This window comes from Schistocerca gregaria, chromosome X, assembly GCF_023897955.1.
Source record: "Schistocerca gregaria isolate iqSchGreg1 chromosome X, iqSchGreg1.2, whole genome shotgun sequence".
Taxonomy (NCBI): domain Eukaryota; kingdom Metazoa; phylum Arthropoda; class Insecta; order Orthoptera; family Acrididae; genus Schistocerca; species Schistocerca gregaria.
In genome coordinates this window covers 773,971,999-773,992,116 of record NC_064931.1, presented here as the reverse complement: position 1 = coordinate 773,992,116, position 20,118 = coordinate 773,971,999, and the positions used below count along the sequence as shown (strand labels likewise).

The 20,118-nt window shown below is 41.9% G+C and overlaps 1 protein-coding gene and 1 pseudogene across 1 annotated transcript in view; one reads left to right on the top strand and one right to left on the bottom strand.

Moving 5' to 3' along the window:
• LOC126297540 (uncharacterized) overlaps positions 1-20,118 on the top strand; it is a 447,952-nt gene that overhangs the window by 30,595 nt on the left and 397,239 nt on the right. The gene's annotated exons all lie outside the window — the stretch shown is intronic.
• On the bottom strand, positions 4,570-4,687 carry LOC126299650 (5S ribosomal RNA; annotated as a pseudogene).

Genomic DNA, 20,118 nt, shown 5'->3' with positions numbered 1-20,118 from the left:
CGTGTAGCTTATGCAATGGTTTCCGACGCGACGAAATTTACCTTGCATTGCACTTTCTGTGTTTATCCTCCGTCTGCTGCTTCCCATACTGGATTGAAGTGTATTTACTCTTGTTTCCAACAAACTTACTGAGAACGGTGCAGTGTCCTGTCGACTGAATGTAGTCGAACGACATTGAAACGAGGGATTTCAACACATTTTCACAATTAATTGTCTATGAATATGTTGCAAGGTGTGGGCGACAATCTATTCTTTTATTGAGTCATTTTACAGGAGTCACGTATGAAGAAGGGTGACAATATGTTCTTTTATTGAGTCATTTTACAGGGATCAAGTATGTAGAATATGACTTCACAAAGTTACTAGAGGAGCCTAGCATATTTTCTCATGTAAATCCCCGATTGGGGTAAAGCAATGGTTAAGACAATGGAGTCGCACTCCGGACGACGGACGGTTCAAAGACCCACCGGCAATCCAGTTTTGCCCTATTCGTGGTTTCCCTAGATCGAATAAGACAAATTCCGGGTCGATTCCTTTGGAAAGAAACCGACCGATTTCCTTCACAGTCCTTACTCATCCTTCCTTCTTTCATCTTCATCTAACATTACCCCTACAATGGGATGGCTAATACAAGTCAGGTTCATCGGTGACCGTGGTAACTGGGTTTTGCACCATTATACTTTCATTCTTGTGGATACAGTTAGAAGAGATAAAAGTATGTATGGATATGAAAAATACATTCTTTATTCACATGAAACTATTACAAATTATTTGTCTACTTTGCATCAGTATACTGAAACAGACGTTCTTTATATGCTCTTCACAGTTTTTGTGGTGTGCCTATTGTGTATGATATTCATATAGCCACAAGTCTACAATCTCTTTTACGTGTTTCCATAGAATTTGTAACTCAAAATTGTACGAACTACAGTTTCATCAAATATTAACCTTTTCTCACCACTAGCCAAAAACAAGTTCACTTTGGATGATACTTGGCGATTTCACTACTTATTCCCTTTCATTTCCCCATTCTAGTGATGGTAACTTGTGGCGTACGAGCGTTGTCCTGTTAGAATACAAATTCACGATGGATTCAAAGAAGGCTTTCTTTCAGCCTCTACAACTTCCCTGTTGAGGTTGCGTGCAACTTCGACCAGTTGGGCTCGCCGATTGTATGCACTGACGCCCCACGTCTTCATATCGGCAGCTCTTCTATAAGTTCTTTACAGTTCTCCGTGCACGATGACGTTGACCTCACACACAGTCGACCTTCACTGCGGTCGAAACTCGAGAGATACTATATTGTAAAAAGGACAGCTTGTCGCCAATTGGCACATATCCGGTTCATAGACATGGGTATCCTGCGCGCTGATTGTGGGTCTACAGACACTAAAAAACTGTGTGTGAAGCTTAGCTCGCTTTTGTAGCCGTTATTCAACAGTTTGCCAACAGTGGAGGTGAATCTCTGCGATGAGCATCTACCATTCTGACGAGCTTACTCTAATTTCATAGTGACGTTACTTCTCTTGTACACAAACGTCCCACGTCTTCCACTTTGTGTATTGTAACAGTGTTATTCCCCGCATGAACTACAACCTAGATTCCAACAATCCACCCTTTTTCAACTTAGTAACTTTTCATAAAACGCCATTGAGCGTTAGGAAGGCATAAAAATGTCCTGTTTAGGTCACATGCTCATTTTCCGTCTGTAGGTATAATAACTTACGTGCCATGATCTGTTTAGAATTTACTGTGAGCTTCATAAATTTAACAGACAAAATATTAATCACCCTATTAGTCTTTTCAGTACCAGTCGTTTGTGCCCGAAAGACAGAGACATCTACTGGTACACTGAGGTACATCTACGAATATAGTCCATTGTAGCAGTCACTTACAGTATTCAAAGCAACAGTCTACAGGCGATAGACGAGTTCTTTCCAAACCCTGACCAGTGTGTCTGGAGTAACTGTTGCAACAATGCTGTTTCTAAAGTCGGGTAGATCAGCTGGTAGCGGAGGCACATACACATGGTCCTTTATGAGCGTCCAAAGGTGTAAATCGTATGGCGTAAGACCGTGTGTGAACGTGGACGTCTTGCAAAACAAAGTCTGTCATATGGCCCCTCGCAGCCATTCCAGTGATCGGGCGCAACGTCGTTTAACCAATCGCGAAATGAGTTATGCCAGTGAGGTGGTGCATCATCTTACCGCTAAATAAAGTTCTGTGGTTCAGATTTCTCCAACTGAGGAAAGAGGCATAATTGTAGCTTTTCGAGATAAAAAATGTTATTTGGAGTTCCTTCACCGCAAAAGAAAGGCGCGTAAACTTTTCGCCGGGATATGGCACGAAAAAAAAATGGAAGTCTCTTTGTAACAGTACCATCTCGTGTTGATTTCCTGACCTCCAGATGCGCACATTATATGTGTTCACATTTTCATTTACGTGAAATGTCGATTCATCACTAAAGACGACACGAACCGGAAAATCTTCATCGTCATGGAGTAACATTTCGTTTGCAAAGTTGGCACGTAAACCGTACACTTTAGCCTCTAGAGATTGTAACAGCTGCAAATGGTGAGGACGTAGCTATAAGCGTCTCCTTAAAAGTCTCCCCACAAACATCACTGGTATTACTAATTCGCGGCTAGCTTTCCGTACTGATTTCTTTGGGACTACGCGTGAAAGACTCTCACTCGTTCAATACACATTCTTCAACACCCTTGGTCGTTCCATACAATTCCCCTTGCGGAAGGGTGTACAAACGGAGCTGTTTGAGTTGCTCTTTTATTTGATTTAGTATTTATAGTTGTATGTTGATTGTAATAAGTGCTTCAGGAGCACGCAATCGCGCGCGCGCTTGTGTGTGTATGCGTGTGTGTTTACAAAACAGAATAATTTTCACTGCTAACAGATCCGATCAATCATTGTGTTGGTACAGAATAATGGTCATGGCCTTACAATGTTCATGTAGCTGCAATGCAAGAAGGTCTCCGTTATACTGGCAAACCCACGTGCTCGCCGTTCTTTCTACGCTGATACAGTTCACTTGTCCCCGACAAGAGGCTGAAGTGACCAGTTTTCAGTTAATTGGGCAGCGAGGGGACTCGAGGGTCGAGTTTCCGAGCGTGCCGAGACGGCGATTGCGGAGATGACGTCATAACACCCGCTGACGTGTTTAAAGCGAGTGCACGGAGCTCATTTCTGATCTCTAGTGCACAGCCTCGTCTTCCAAACAGCGGATGAAACGTAGTAATCAACATCCCTGCAATTTGGTGGCTCTACGGGATCTAATCAACAGTAAATGGCTTCAGCTTGAATGGCACACGTTAGGAAACCTGTTGAGTCTCTTCCTCGCCGAACTGAGGCCGTCAATAAGGCTAGCGAGGGTGTTACTCGGTACTAGCGTCATGTCTCCTGGGAGTGTCGAAGTTCTTGTCCGATGTGTTTGCCATTTGTACATTTCCTACATGCAGCTGCAGCCTTCGGAGGTAGTGGTGTGTTTTGTCGATCCGAGTTTGACGTGATGGCTTACCGGTTTGCGAAAAAGAGATGGATTTTGCATGTCACGCAATGCCTTTAGCGAGATGAGGAAGGATTCATTACGCAAGTCGGCCACGCACATTGATCGGAGGATGCGGTCTACCGGCGACGCTAACGACAGAGCGGCTGAGCAAATCTATAGCCGCGAGGGCGTCGCGCTGTCCCCCTACGGCGCGGCTAATAGCTGTCGGTGTATATAGGTACAGTGACGGTTTGTTCACTTCCATAAAGGTGTAGTCTAGCAGAATTCTGCAACGCTCTGCGACAGTGTGCGTTTAAGGAGGTGATATTGTCTAATGATCGCATGATATAGGTGACGCCAGAATGTGGTAGGTTGTCGCGTTATTAGAGCAAATGAAATGTATCATATTACTTGGACCCCTTCCATGAAATATCATATATTTCGTATCTGGGGAGGCGAAGATAATTTATCTGACAGATCCACGGGCAGGAAGAGCGTTGAACTGGCCTAACATCCATTACGAAGAACGAGGTGAAGCAATAAATAAGGCAGTGTATTCACCAACCGGATGTGATTACGTAGTGTCTAGTCTTCTCTCGCTATATTTTTCTGATTTTTAGTTGAAACAGCCTTCATTGCGGCGACTGGACATCGGCAAGCGATGGTTACCAGAGAGAACGTGCTTTTACGAATTCTGTGTTACCAAAAACGGATACGCGTCTCTTTTATTCACGATCTTTAAACTCGTCATGCTCCGATTTATGTGAAAAGATTTCTTTGAAATGATAACAGTTCATACGAGGATCGTGCAATTAGTAAATTTCCCTATTTCGTTTCTCCGCAAGATATGAGGTGCTTTCAATAAGTAACTCCGTCATCAGGCCACGAGTGGCCTATCAGGACCATCCGACCGCCGTGTCATCCTCAGGGGAGGATGCGGATAGGAGGGGCGTGGGGTCCACACACCGCCTTCCCGGTCGTTACGATGGTATTCTTGGCCGAAGCCGCTACTATTCGGTCGAGTAGCTCCTCAATTGGCATCACGAAGCTGAGTGCACCACGAAAAATGGCAACAGCGCATGGCGGCCTGGATGGTCACCCATCCAAGTGCCGACCACGCCCAACAGAACTTAACTTCGGTGATCTAATGGGAACCGGTGTATCCACTGCGGCAAGGCCGTTGCCATTCAATAAGTAACACAACACATATTTTTCTCGGCCAGTTTCGATTGGAAAAACACGAAATTTGTTGTGGGACATAGTGGAATATTGTCGCTTCAGCCCCTACAGTTCCATGAAGTTCCGGCAGATGGTGCCACTATAGTCCGAAACGGAAGTACATTCGAAACGGAGAGCTGTCATTGAGTTTCTTTCGGCGGAAAACCAGATCATCGCACATATTCTTAGGCGATTACAGAATGTCTACGGAGACCTGCCAGTGAACAAAAGCATGGTGTGTCTTTGCGCGAGGAGTCTGTCATCATAGCAGAAGTAGCATATCCCGCGTGCCGGCTGGCCGCACACAGCTGTGACTCCTGCAATGTTGGAACGTGCGGACAAAGTCATTCGAAGTGGTCGACGGATAGCAACCAAACACCTCGTTACACAGCTGGACGTGTCAGTTGGTAGTGCTGACACACTCATCCACCAGTTGTGGAACTCAAAGTGTGTGCTCGCTGGATTCCCCGCCTCCAAACAGAAGATCATAAAGAGCACCGAAGGGCAATCTGAGCGTAACTGCTTGCGCATTAAGAAGCGGATCGTGAAAATTTTTTGTCGAACATCGTCACAGCCGATGAAACGTGGGCCATCTCTTCGAACCGGAAACAAAATGGCAATTCATGGAGTGGCGCCACACCATCTCTCCTCTGAAGAAAAAGTTCAAAGGCGCACCGTCAGTCGGTAAAGTCAGGTCGATGGTCTGATGGGACTCCGAAGACATTGTTCTGTGTCATGTCCTCCCTCATGGTGTAAAGATCAACTGTGAAGTGTTTTGTGCTGACCTCAGGAAACTGAAGAAACGACTTCAGTGTGTTCGTCGCCACAAAAATGCAACCGAACTTCTCCTTCTCCATGAGAACTCAGGGCCTCACACAAGTCTGCGCAGCGACATGAACTCACAAAACTTCAGTGAACTGTACTTCCTCAACTACCCTGCGTCCCGGATCTCGCACATTTCGACTTCCAATGAACTCTGCGGGAAGCAGTACCAGGATGATACAGTAAGACGTTGGCTCCGATCTCGACGAGTGAAGTCGTGTCATGCGGGCGTACAGGCCTTCCCAGTAATGTGGCGTAAGGCCGTCGCGTTGATCGGAGATTGTGTTGAAAAACACAGTTTCGCAGCTAAAAGAGTGGAGAATAATATGGCGTATTGGAATCCTGAATAAAACCAGCCTGCTTTCGGAGAAACATATGTTGCATTAATTATTGACTACCCCTTGTGAACTGTTGCCGTGACACGTACAACGTTCACGCCGGTTTCTGTTATCTTGCCGGTACGCTGCTAGTTAGAATGGAATTACCACTACCAAGTGTGTCCGCTTGGGAGCTGCGCTCTGTCATTCATTTTTTCGTAGAAAAACAGCTATCCGCAGTCGATATCCATCGACAGTTAACCTCTGCCTATGGAGAAGAATGTTTTAGTATTCAATGGTACGACGTTCGCGAGTACAGTTTGTGAAAGGGCTCAAAGATATGCATGACGAGCAGTGTACAGGGAGAGCCACTGCAGCAACATGTGATGATACTATTATTGTAATTCGCAGCATTGTGGAGGACGAGCATCCTGGTACCATTGACTGCATCCTAATGTGGCAGTCTCCTGGCACTTCAGTCGGACCTCATCAATTGCAAAGATACTGGTATACCATACCACCTCCACTACCGCAAAGTCAGTGGAAGATGGGTGCCACGTTCGTCCAGTGAGGTCCACAAGAAGCAATGGATGGATTCTGCGAGAACGTTTTGCGAAATGCATCAGAGAGAGCGAGATTTGTTCTTCAAACGGCTTGACACTGGGGATGAGAGCTGGATCCATCTTTCCACTCCTGAGACAAAACATCACGGCATCGTGTGGAAGAAACCTGGCGAATGAGGTCCAAAAAAGGCAAAGGACACAAATTCGGCAGAACAAGTTATGGCAATCATCTTTTGGGCCTGTGAGGAGGTTTCGCTCGCTCACTACCTCCCTCATAACACCACAATGAATGCAGAGACGTACTGCACTGTCTCGAGGAATCAGCGACCTAGCATAAAAAAAGGTTCTCAACTTCTGTCTCACGAAGTTTTCCTTCACAATGCTCGGCCTCATACAGCACAAATGACTCATGCGGAGTTCGGAACATTTAACTGGTAGATGTTCCCGCATCCTCCATATTCAGCAGATCTTACCAAAAGTTATTTTTACATGTTGCCCCAACTCAAAAGTTCTCTTGAAGGTAAGCACTTCGATGCTGATAATGATATCACATAAACTTTGTACAATGATAATAAAACTATTTCAACATCACACATTTTATGTTATGTTTTTTTATAAAGTAGGGAAACTCACTCACGGAATTTGCCTCGTACCATTTTCTTCGTTTATTGAAGTTCAACGTAATATATATTAGAGCAGTAGTTGGACCCATCACACATTTTATGTTATGTTTTTTTATAAAGTAGGGAAACTCACTCACGGAATGTGCCTCGTACCATTTTCTTCGTTTATTGAAGTTCAACGTAATATATATTACAACAGAAGTTGGACCCAACCATGCATGTATTAGCAGTTTAATTTAGTTCCACTTTCACACTGAAGTTTGTCATTGCTGTTTTGTTTTTTCAGATCACACTGTCGCGCTATGACAGTTCATGAAAACCTTAAAGATTGTTCAAGTTATAATACAGCCTGGCAACGGATGCTGCTGGATACGAATGGTGATACTCATTTGTTCAATTAGTTCTTGTGTAATTACCTTCACCCTCGGCAAATAAATAGATTAATTACTCATTATTGCCCTACGATATGATGGCAAACTTCAAAATCACACTTTATCAACAACTGCTAACTTTTCATATGTTTTCGGCGCGAATCGCTTGCATACGACTCTTCCACGCGAAATCTGAAAAATGATTGTCGCTGCTTCGCATAAAGGAGCGTCAGTGGTAGCGCTTGAGCACTACAACCACACTGTCATTTGACCATCGCACAGACCCCCGGATGGACGACATAGAAATAAGCATCCCTCGAGTAGAGAAACAGCTGGAAGAGTTGGAAACAAATAAATCGCCAAGTCGAGATGGAATCAAAGTTTGGTTTTGCAAAGAGTACTCTACTGCATTATCCACATACTTACCTTGCATTTATCGCGGGTTTCTCGCTCTATGCAAAGTCCCAAGCGACTGGAGAAAAGCATAAGTGACTCCTATATACATGAGAAGGGTAAAAGAAAGGAGCCGCAAAATTACAGACCAATATTCCTAACAACGCTTAACTCCAGAATCCTTGAACATTTTCTCAGTTCGAATATAATATATTTTCTTGAGGCCGAGAAGCTTATGTCAACGAATCAGCACGGTTTTAGAAAGCAGAGCTCGCGCGAAACTCTGCTTCCCTTTTTTCGCATGATATACTGCGAACTATGGGTAAGGGGCAGCAGGCAGATTCCATATTTCCATATTTATAGATTTCCGGAAAGCATTTGACACGGCAGCCCACTTCAGACTTAAAGAAGGTACGAGCATATGGAACAGGTTGCCAAATATCTGAGTGGCACGAAGACTTCTTAAATAATAGAAACCAGTAAGTTATCCTCGATGGCGAGTGTTCATCAGAGACAGGGGCATCATCAGGAGTCATCCAGGGAAGACTGATGCGTCCGCTATTATTTTCTATATAGTACATAAATGATTTGGCGAACAGAGTGGGCAGCAATCTGCTGTTCTTTGCTGATGATGTTGTGGTGTAGGGTAAGGTGTCGAAATTGAATGATTGTAGGAGGATGCAAGATGACTTCGACAAAATTTCTAGTTGGTGTGACGAATGGCAGCTAGCCCTGAATATAGAAAAATGTACGTTAATTTGGGAGAGTAAGAAAAACAAAGCAATAATGTTCCGATACAGCATTAGTAGCGTTCTGCTCGACACGTCGTTTAAATACCTGGACGTAACTTTGCAAAGCGACATGAAATGGAGTGAGCATGTGGGGATTGTGGTAGTGAAGGTGAATTGTCGACTTCTGTTTCCTGGGCGAATTTAATGAATATGTGGGTTCATCCGTAAAGTGCACCGCGTGTAGGACGCTATTGCAACCTGTTGTTGAGTATTGCTCGAGTGTTTGGAATCCGTACCAGGTCTGAATAAAGAAAGACATTAAATCAATTCAAAGGCAGGCTGCTAAATTCGTTACCATTGGGTTCGAACAAAACGCAAATAGTACGGGGATGCTTCGGGAACACAAATGAGAATACGTGGAGGGGAGGCGTTCTTTTAGAGGAACACAGTTGAGAAAATTTAGAGAACTGGCTGACTGCAGAATGATCCTACCGCCACCAATGTACTTTTCGCTTACGGACCAAGATATTTGGGAGATGCGGGTGTTAAATCTCCACACAACAACACTGGTGTAATTTTCTGTTCCTTTAGTAGTTCTAAGCGAATGCTGTGATGGGTCCTTAAAAACGTCAGAGCTATTCTCTCATCAACTGAGCTAGTGCTCCGTCTTCAGTAACCTCGATGTAGATAGATCCTTCAGATGTAGCATTCAAACTTCATTGTGCCTTCCTCATTTAGAATTTCTTTAATTACCATATACTGATACTGCTGAATGAAATAAAATGTTTCCGTCAAGTTCAGATGTAGCATTCAAACCTCATTGTGCCTTCCTCATTTAGAATTTCCTTAATTACCCTATATTGCTACTGCTGAATGAAATAATATGTTTCCGTCAAGATGACGGCTATTTCCTTTCTCAATATTTGTCCAATTCTGTTTCAACTCCTTTCGGGTAACTTAAAGGGAACCTCCCCATCGCACCCCCCTCAGATTTAGTTATAAGTTGGCACAGTGGATAGCCCTTGAAAAACTGAGCACAGATCAATCGAGAAAACAGGAAGAAGTTGGGTGGAACTATGAAAACAATAAGCAAAATGTAAAAGCGGAGTAGTCCATGAGCACGATAGACAACATCAAGGACAGCTTCAGCTCAGGAGCGCCGTGGTCCCGTGGTTACCGTTAGCAGCTGCAGAACGAGAGGTCGTTGGTTCAAGTTTTCCCTCGAGTGAAACGTTTACTTTCTTTGTTTTCGGGAAGTTATGATCTGTCCGTTCGTTCATTGACGTATCTGTTCACTGAAATAAATTTAGTGTCTGCGTTTCGTGACCGTACCGGAAAACCGTGCGATTAGTAGTCGAAAGGACCTGCCTCTCCAATGGGAACATCTCACGTATTTAATGGACTCTCGTCCAATTTAGCGAACAGTCAACTGCAGCGCCAGGGAGCCACGTTACCAGGAATATTTTCTCTTCCGTGCGCTGTAGTCGACTGACGACGTGTGTTTCGATGTTTGTTTATGTGTAGCGTCCCCATACTACGGCGCAGTTACCTCGCATAGGACGGACAGATAATAATTGTCTGAAAATAAAAATATGAAACTATTCACTCGAGAGAAGACTTGAACCAAGGACCTATCTTTCCGTAGCTGCTCACGCTAACCACGGGACCACGGCGCACCTCACTCCACACACTCGTTGATGCTGCATATCTTGCGAATGGACTACTCCGTTTGTATATTTTGCTTAATGTTTTCGTACTTCCACGGAACTTCTTCCTGTTTACTCGATTGATCTGTGTCCAGTTTTTCAAGGCCTATCCACTGTGCCGACATATAAGTAAATCTGAGGGGGGTGCGATGGGAAGGTTCCCTTGTTAGATATCGATGTCGCATTATTTAATAGAATCAGGAAAGTGCTTATCAGCTGAAAGTCATGAATCTCTAGAAATTGTATTATTAATAGTCTGATAGTCGTTCTGAATAATATGGGTGGTTGTGATACTATTGTGTGGAAACACAAGGTGGACTACACAATAAACCAGTATTTTCTTCCAGCCCTTATAACGGAAGATGTTTATACGCTGTTTCTCCTAACTATTGTTACATGTTTCTCTTAATCACATGTTTTCTGGGGTCGCAGCTAATATCATACCAAATAGTAATGCACACCTTGCACAGACCTTGCTTCAGTCATCAGTACTTAGGAGAGATCCTCTTTCTTGTCCAGTGCGGCTGGTCCCTGTAAAAATTAGTTTTTGTGAGACACCTGTGCCGGCCGCGGTGGTCTCGCGGTTAAGGCGCTCAGTCCGGAACTACGCGACTGCTACAGTCGCAGGTTCAAATCCTGCCTCGGGCGTGGATGTGTGTGATGTCGTTAGGTAGGTTTAAGTAGTTCTAAGTTCTAGGGGACTGATGACCACAGATGTTAAGTCCATAGTGCTCAGAGCCATTTGAACCTTTTTTTTTTTTTTTTTTTTTTTTTTTGAGACACCTGTACACTAGGAAGACAATCTCCTGTCAGAAATCCGGCTGTTTACGATAACACATCATTGACTTGCGGTGTATATAACCGTGCTCAACGCAGCTTATTACGATACTGTCATAACTACGTGAATGGTGAAGACAATGTTGCCTTCTAACAATAGTGAAGATAATATTTTTCTGGAAATGCATATTCTGCAGCGAAAATTTAATTTAATCTTTTAAAATATACTGCTTTACTTTTAAGAGCAGCGAAAAACAGTCCGCAAATTATATCTGTAGACAACCGTTTTTTCCAGTTTGATGCCTTTCCTGTTTTCGTCGCCGTAAGCAAGTGCCAACATCACAACAGATCCTCACTGTTGCTTTAGGCATCGTAGTGGATGATCTAGTAGCATTTTGCAGTGAATGGCCATCTATTTTGAAACCACACTAAACTGCAAGGAACAGCAAACGAGACCGGAATTTAGGAACTACCAGGAGGTCTAACAGTTTAAATTTATTTAGTCTAAAGAAAGTGAAAGATATTATCAACAAAGTAAAAAAAAACAGAGCCTAAGGAAGATAGAATGGCCACTGAAATGTAATAAATGTTTAGGGACAATTCGTCTGATCGGTGATATCCGGAAAAAAGAGGAAATCCCTGAAGACTCGAAATGGGCATTTATATATCTATTCCATAACAGGGTAATCTAGAACAATCCAAATAACTACTGAGAGCTTTCCCTGCTAACTACTTCGTATAAAGTGCTTTCCAATGCCTTATTAAGAGTAGCACAACTTCAGTTGAATCACTAAAGGGACTTTTAGGAAAGATAGATCCTGTGTGAAAAAATTGCTGTCCCAAAATTGTTATAAGAGTTAAAAAATCGCAGGAATAAACATGGTAGTTGCGTTCATTGATTAAAAAACCATAAAACACATAATTCGATAGATACTGTCTCAAGAGTTGTAAATAGACGAAGAGACAATATCATGGCTTATTATTATTAAACTTTCGCTACTTTAGAGGGCTCCTGTGAAAACGAGTGATCGTGGGGCAACGAAATTTTGGAAAGATATATAAGGAAAAGCGGAAGCGTAATGACGAATAAATCATCGAAAGAAAAACATTTTAGTTTCCACATGAGAGGCCAACATTTGTTAATAACGTACCATGTTTCCGTTCCAGGTTACAAACTTGGCTCAACGGGACGACCATCTGCATCCAGGACAGCCTGGAACCACATTAGTGCTACCATTTCAGAATTTTTTTGCAGTATTTTTCCACGATGGACCATGGAATATTCAGGTCTCGTGACATAGTTCGTGCAGTGCTTGAAGATCGCATATTGCGCACATCATTCTCAGCCATGGAAACAATAATTTCTTCAAAAATTTGTGGGGCAACTGGTCGTCGGCCTCTTCCAGAAGCAATTCCCAAATCGCCAGCGGATTCTAACTTCTGAATCATGTTCTTCAACCGCGGTGCTGGACCTCTCCATATTTCTTTAATGCATCGGTACTTCCAAAGAGTAGCACCACTATTGCTGTTGTCTCAGCTGTAATGAACACTGGTCCTTGTGTTGAAGCCCTACTGCACCGTACCAGTACCGGCGCCTAACGGAAATTCGTCACGTTAACGATACTTGAAAAAAATAAAATAAAGAGGGTGGTCAGGAAATCCTAGAAAACTACATCATACAGTAGAAAAAACTCTATTCAAGATTACTTGTGAGTATCAGAAAGAGAAAGATAAGCAACATTCCGCCTGAGGAGAAGGGTTATTGATCTATTTTACACTCCGGTTTATTTTAGACAAAAAATCATATATAACATGATTAGGATTTCATTGCTACCATTTACCTACAAAATTCTTTCATAAAGCTTGTAGTACAAACGGGCAATGCATTGGGGGAATGTGAATAAAGTTTTAGGAACGTTAGATACTTTGTGGAACAAGTTCTCAACTTCAAGACTGTCTTGTAAATCCTTAAGGGCGGACGAACGATGATCACCTTTGTGGACTTCAAAGAAGCATATGATTCAATAGATACATGTTCACTGTTTAATATACTGCCTGATTTTAAGATGGATGGAAACACAAGACAGTTGATTAATCAAACATTAACTGATAATAATTCAGAAGTTAAATTCCAAGTTAAATTCCTTTGATATTAAAACAGGAGTCCAGCAGGGATGCAGTCTACCTTCCACAGTATTCAGTTTTCTTCTACCAAACGTAATTTGAACATGGGACAAAGAAATAAGTGGAATAACCACTGACAGACTACGTGAAACTACAATTAATTTTCGTTTGACTTGCGCATATGATGTAGCGATCTTTTCAAGCAGCAGATAAGAGGAGGTAAACTTCCTTGAAAAACTCCATTAAATAGCAACTATCAGTGGACTGAAAATTTCGTATGGAAACGCCCAGTACATGGAAGATCCTCCTCGATACCTAGAGGGACAACCAATGTTTACAGAGTTCGGTGAAATATTTGAAGTATCCAAATTTAAATACCTAGTAGAAATCATCCAACGCTATGCATTAAATAGTGAAGCAAAGAAAGAATCATTAAATTGCATATAGAATTACATGGAATACATACAATAACCAAATCAATATCTTGTAATGCAAAATTAAAATATTAGATCACTGTAGTCATATCTCAAACGTTATATGCATCAGTGACTTTAATCACCGGAAGTAGACTATTAACTGAAGACGTTGAAAAAGAAGAAAGGAAAATACTAAGGCAAATTTTTGGTGCCGTTAATGTTGAGGGAATCTGGATGGAAAGAAGTCTAAGGAGTTCTACCAAAATTTCGAGAGAATGAACGATAATAGGCAGACTGAATGTATTCTCTATCTTGCCCTCTCAATGAAAGTTAAAAACAATTGATTAGTTGAATTTAAAATGATCTTCATGAAACAGGCATTAAAAACAAAATTCTACATGGCAGAGCTGCATTCAAAAGCTTAACGAACAAGAATCAGAGTAATGTAAACCAAGTGTGATATCAAAGAGAATAAGGGTAGAGGAAGGTAAGAAAAACCACAGTGAGAAGATGATGAGATTTTGGTAAAAGAATAAAGCATGCACATCATCGAAAAAATATTTAAAAAAACCAAGAAAACGTGATTAGGTCTACAGCGAAAAGAAGTGTACAAAGAAAAGCGCCTGAAAACGAGCTTTTGGAACAAAAAGACGGTAAAGAAACTTAAAAATTTGGGAATCTGATACAGCCAGAAAAACTTGAAGAAAAAAAAGGAAGAGCTAGGAACATCAAAGGAGCGTATAGCTTAACTCATAGTATATGCCAGAAGAATACAACTTCGTACAATGAGAGGATGAAAAATTACACTTCAGTAGTGAAGAACGAAGGACTATGTAATTTGTAATGGGGGATATTACGCAAGAAAGGAGAAATGAAAGAGCCAGAGAAGAAAGAAAGAAAAATCTTAAGGAAGATATGAAGACCAAAAACAGAAAAAAATGAGGCAGAGAGAAAATGTGGAACTGTAAAGGTATTGTCGAGAACAGACACGATACACAAGGGAAACCTGAAATTTCATAACGTATACCTAAGAAAGAGTGAGAGTAAATTAACAAAGAAAATATTCAGCTACAGCAACTAGTTAGTAGAGACGACGAAATAGGTTGATGAAATAAAAAAAATTGTGGACAAATTTGTGACTGATTAAAAGGAAATTTGGAACAAGTTGCGTCCATAACTGGGGTCTACAACTTCAGAGGGGTTCCAGGAAAACCAAAGTTAAAAGTCCTGGTCAAGACAGGAGGAAGAAAGTCTGTGAACGATTAAAAATTTATGTGATGAGAAGATAAGGCAAATAACCAAATTAATTATTCGCCGCAATTCACACTGGCCTAAACTGAAGAAGTTACGAGTCGCCAAGGTGGACTGCAGACTGCTATGTCATTGTGTGTAAATGTGTAAGAAACGTCACTCCACATCTACAGGCACAAGGAAATAATTTAAGTGTAGTAAGTCCAGGCAACATTTAATCGCAAAAAGAGGTTATGAAAGCGCCCAGAGATGTAGTAACACGTGAACAGAATATTCCTCTTTGACTTTTTATCACCTGCATGTCCAAAAATTAATTAACAACGACGAATGTTATACGGTAGTCTAGAGTGGGGCTGTGAGAGGTCGTAAACAGCACTGAAAGCTTTCTTCATTTCATTTGGCTCGTCTCGCGTGTATTGCGACCCACATTCTCATCACGTATGACCTCCATGTGTCCTTTTTATCAGCAATGGCTCTGCAATCGCCAGTCTTTCCGCTTTACTATTGAATGAGGACGTTCATATAGAGGCAAGCAAAGAACAAAGTGAGCTGTCCGTGGCCGTGTGTATGTCGAAAGTGTGAATGAGATAGCTTATTTCAACCAGAAGAATCTGATATATACCTGTACTCGTGCTTCGCATCTAGTTTGTAGTTTCTGTAATTGTTCATCAGTCTTCGATGTCATTTCCATGTAACTGTTGGGATAAGCTTTTATTTTGCCTACATAATTGACTCATAAGATAAATACTACTGTAATTCGATCATAAAAATTCTAAATCGATAATCTAAGACGGATAACAACACATGCCTTGTATCAGACTAGATTTAGACTGGTACATGTGATAGACAGCTGTGGGAAGTATCACCTACTGACGATATTCTTCTTAATAACAATTTGTCCATTTTATTTCTTCTTTAATGAAGCTGCCCACTCCGTCAGAGGGCTTGAAGTGCAATTGGAAGTTGAGTGGACTTAGCCCATGATAAAGAGGGTAGCTAAGAAAATTTTAGAATCTGTAGCAGTTAATTCACTTAAAGCAATTGCAAAGTGATTGAGTGATTATATTGGGCTCTTTTGTGATAGGTGTACTTTAAGGCTGATTCCGTTATAAGATCTGAAGAAATTCCACAAACTACACTGGTAAAATAAGATAAATAAATAAAGTGTTTCTTATTAACATCATTACAGGAGACAGCACAACTGCCGATTCTGTAGTTTTCTTCTTTCTATTTCCATACTAAGGAAAGAAGTTACATCTAATAATTATTTACGTTGGTAAATTAGCAGGCATGTAGTTCTTTTTTCCTCTTTGCCTAAATTTATGATAGGTGAGTGACCTTCGGGTGAAGTGGCTGAGCGATTTCAAAATAGAAGGCAATAAAACTGTGAGTAGTAGGTATTTAAATGGGAGGGTATAGTTTTGAAAAGAAACAGATGTTTACCTTGCAAAAAATGAAGTTCACTGTTAACTGAGAAGTTATTCAATGACTGGGATGTTCTGAGGATAGTTTCTCTTCTGAAAAAGTTGGATAACCCAGACTCTTTAGTGCCGCAGTCTGTCTAAGTTCCCACTTTAGCTAGCATATCCAAGAGTACAGACAAGGCATGACGTTAATTTATATAAGCGAAGTCTTTGAACATTTGTACTGTCCAAATTTATTTTCTCTTGTCGAGTTACCTCCATCCCATATTCTTCGGAAGTAAGAGCTGGTGGTGTTATTCGAATTTATTTAAATCTGCAGCGAGCCATTCGGCATATTGTCATTAGGTTTCTGATCCATATCATCATTATATCTATGATCTTCTTGGCACTAACAATGTTGGCGTTGTTTCGCCTGTAATGACTACCGTTGCTAATATGGAGTGGTTGGCCCTGAACTCAGCAGTTTCAAACATATTTATTGTCGTTATTACATATCAAAATGCAGTACCATATACATACATACCTAGCGGTCACATGCCATGCAGACCACACGCTGGTTTGGCAAACTGCCTCCATTCCTTTCTGTCTTGTGCTCGGTTCCTCCACGTGTCTGCAGTTCCCAGGTCTATTGCGTCCTTCGCCAGGTCGTCCATCCAACGCTACATTAGTCGTCCTATGGGGAGCCTGGTGTTTGGTTTCCACTCAAGTGCTTTTTGCTCCTGTCTTTCTTCTGGTGTGCGGGCTATATGGCCCACTCATAGGTTTGTTTTGCTTTTCCGTTTCTGTAGTATTGTTGGTTGTTGCATCAAAGGGTAGTTTTCGTCATTCTTCATCCTTCTACATTCTGCTCTAAGATCGGCCCCCATTTCTTCCTTATTACTCTTCTTCCAGATATTAATAGTTCTCGTTTAGTCATGCTCCAGGTTTCTGAGCTGTACATGACTGCTGGACATATCACTGTGTTATATATTCTCATCTTAGTATTCGTTGAAATTGATTTTGAACTGAGCGTGTCCCTAAGGAAATACATGCATTTAATTCCCTCTGCTATTTTCCCACTTAATACCCATTTCTGTGCTGTTGTTGCTGGTGAACCAAGATCTCAAGTATTTGAAGGGATGAACTCTTTTGAATGTCACGCCATCTGTCTCAAGAAATTCTTGCTGGTCTTGTCTTCTGCATGAACTCCACATTGTCTTGACCCACCCTTGTGAGCGTAGTTGGCCATTTTCTGTTACATTTCTTTTAACTCATGGGTTGATTCACTTAACAGTACTATATCACATGTGTAAGCGGGGCAACTGAAATTACCATCCATCTGTCCTCTAGCCTATTCCTGTTGCCTAAATTCCATTATTACTTTCTCTAAGCTGACACTGAACAAAACACATGAGAGAGCATACCTGTGCTTGAGACTGTCTCAGTCCCAAATGTTTCTGACGTGACTCCTCGAAAATGCAGAGCTGCCCTTGACCCATCGATACACGTTTGCACCATTCTCACTATCTTCTCAGGGATTATGTCACGCAGTGCACTGTATAGGCTATTCCTATGCGTATTGTCGTATACAAGTTGAAAATCGACGAACAGACTATAGATTTTTGTCATATTCCCAGTGGTTTTCAAACAGTTGTCTCAGAGTGAAAATGTCATCCATTGCCGATCGGTTTGGTTGAAAGTCAGACTGGTATTCCTGTGTGTTGTTCTCTTTGAATGGTAGTAATTTTATGAAGGTAATGATAGAGATTATTTTGTAGGTTACATCCAGTGAGCTGATGCCTCTGTAATTACCACATTCCATTTTGCTTTCCTTTTTGTATGTCTGGCATATTATGGCCAATTTCCAGTCTTCTAGCAGTGCCTCATTCTTGCAAAGCAACTGGACAAGTTTATGTATCTCTAAGTGGTCATTCTCCCGTTATTCCGTCATAACCTGGAGCCTTATAGTTTCGGAGTCTTTGATTGCAATCTTCACAACTTGTTCTGTCACTTCCCATTATTTTTCATCTTTCCTTTCCTCTGTGGTGTCTGCAGGTAGCATCCCATCAGGGTCAGGGCTGATCAGTTCTGAGACGTATTCTCTCCATCTTCCTATAATTCTTTCCTTGTCGTTTATCAGGTTGAAGTTTTTATCTCCAACGAAAATGTTGGGCTCTGAAATCCACGTTTTTGATTGTAGATACATTGGAAAAATTATCTTGAATCCTTGTTGTACGTCTCTATCTCAACTTGTTCTAAGTAAACTGATATATTCTCTTCTCTGTTTCCAGGATTCGCTTCGTCATCCTTCTGGTGTTGAGAGAAAATGCTCCATTTTTTGCTCATTCTTCCTATCAGTGAGCCACTTCTTCCTCATGTTCCTTCTATTTTCTATAGCTTTCTGGCATATCCCACTCCGACCTCATAGACTTCCAAACAGTATACCTACTTCACGTTACCTGCAGACAGGTAATAACCCCCCCCCTCCCACCCCCTACCGATATTTTAAACTTTTATTTATCCGTGTCCAGAGAATACTAAGACAAAATACAATAAAAACTACAATTCAATATTGATCACAGAGAATTTCGCACTTACGAGTCTAATTTTCGGCAACCATAATGGCCCAGTCATTCGCTGCTAACGACTGTTCAACGTCACAGCGTTTTCTCACGTTACTGCAGGCCAAAAAGTGTTCAGCGTCCTGTCTTATTCCACATTCACAAAATTCATCATTTCATTATTACTGACACCCCAGTTCTTCAAATTAGTCTTGCACCTTGTCACTCCTGTTCGAAACCTGTTGAGTGTCTTCCAGATCCCGTACTGGAGATGGCAGCTTGATGGTAGCTTCTCTTTTGCTGACCATATTTCTCCAGGAGACTTTGTTCTCCGCAGCTCGGCTCGGCGGACTTCTACTGAACAGGGAACTGCCGCTGTTGTAAGTAGGAAGCTTTTCCTGAATTTCAGTTATGATGGATAGGCGTGAGCTCTGAACCATGGATACCTTGGATCTGTTTCCTGTTTCTTCCTCTTATTCGCTGTTGCTGCTTGTCTTCTTACATCTGGAGGTGGTACTCCCATGATTGGGAAGATCTTGTTGACTGGGATTGGTCTTAGACACCCTGCGACTAAGCAGCCTGTCTCATAAAGTGCCAAATCAACTTGGTTAGGATGTGCAGAGTTCCTCCAGACTGGTGCGACGTGCTCCGCAGTAGAGAAACTCAGAGCAAGTGCAGATGTACGGAGGACGCTGCACTGGGCACCCCATGTCATGTTCGTCAGCCTGCGGACAGAGCTGTTCCTGGTGCATAACTTCTACCTTGTATCTATACATTGCTGTTTGTAGATTAAGCCACGATCCAACTTTAACTCTAGGCACTGGGGTTGCACACATAGACTAGGACTGCATCCATTCTAGGTGATGTTCAACTTCCTTCTTGCCTCGATGCGAAGATGGAACCTACGCACTTGAGTTTTATCTGGATTGGGTTCCAAGTGGCTGTGATCGTAATAGATGGCACGTTCTTCCACAACAGACGTTAGCTTGATCTCTACTTCTTCAAATGTCGCTCCCTGAGCAGCGACAGCTGTGTCGTCTGCATATATCAAGGACCGAGTTTCTGTGTTGAGTGGCTCATCATTGGCATAATGTTATAAAATCCTGGAGCCAGCGAAAGGTCATTCTTTTGCATCCTCCACTGACTCTTTTTGTCATTTATAATGACAAAAGTCGTCTGTTCTGCAGCAGACACAGAACAAACTGCGTCAGTCAGTTGTCCTTAGTTGTTGTGTTCTGCTTCTTTGTTAGTTTCTTATGATTCACAGTATCCTAATCTGTAATATCGATAAAGGCAACTCTTGTAATCTGCTTTCTTTCATACCCTTCCTCGATGTACTG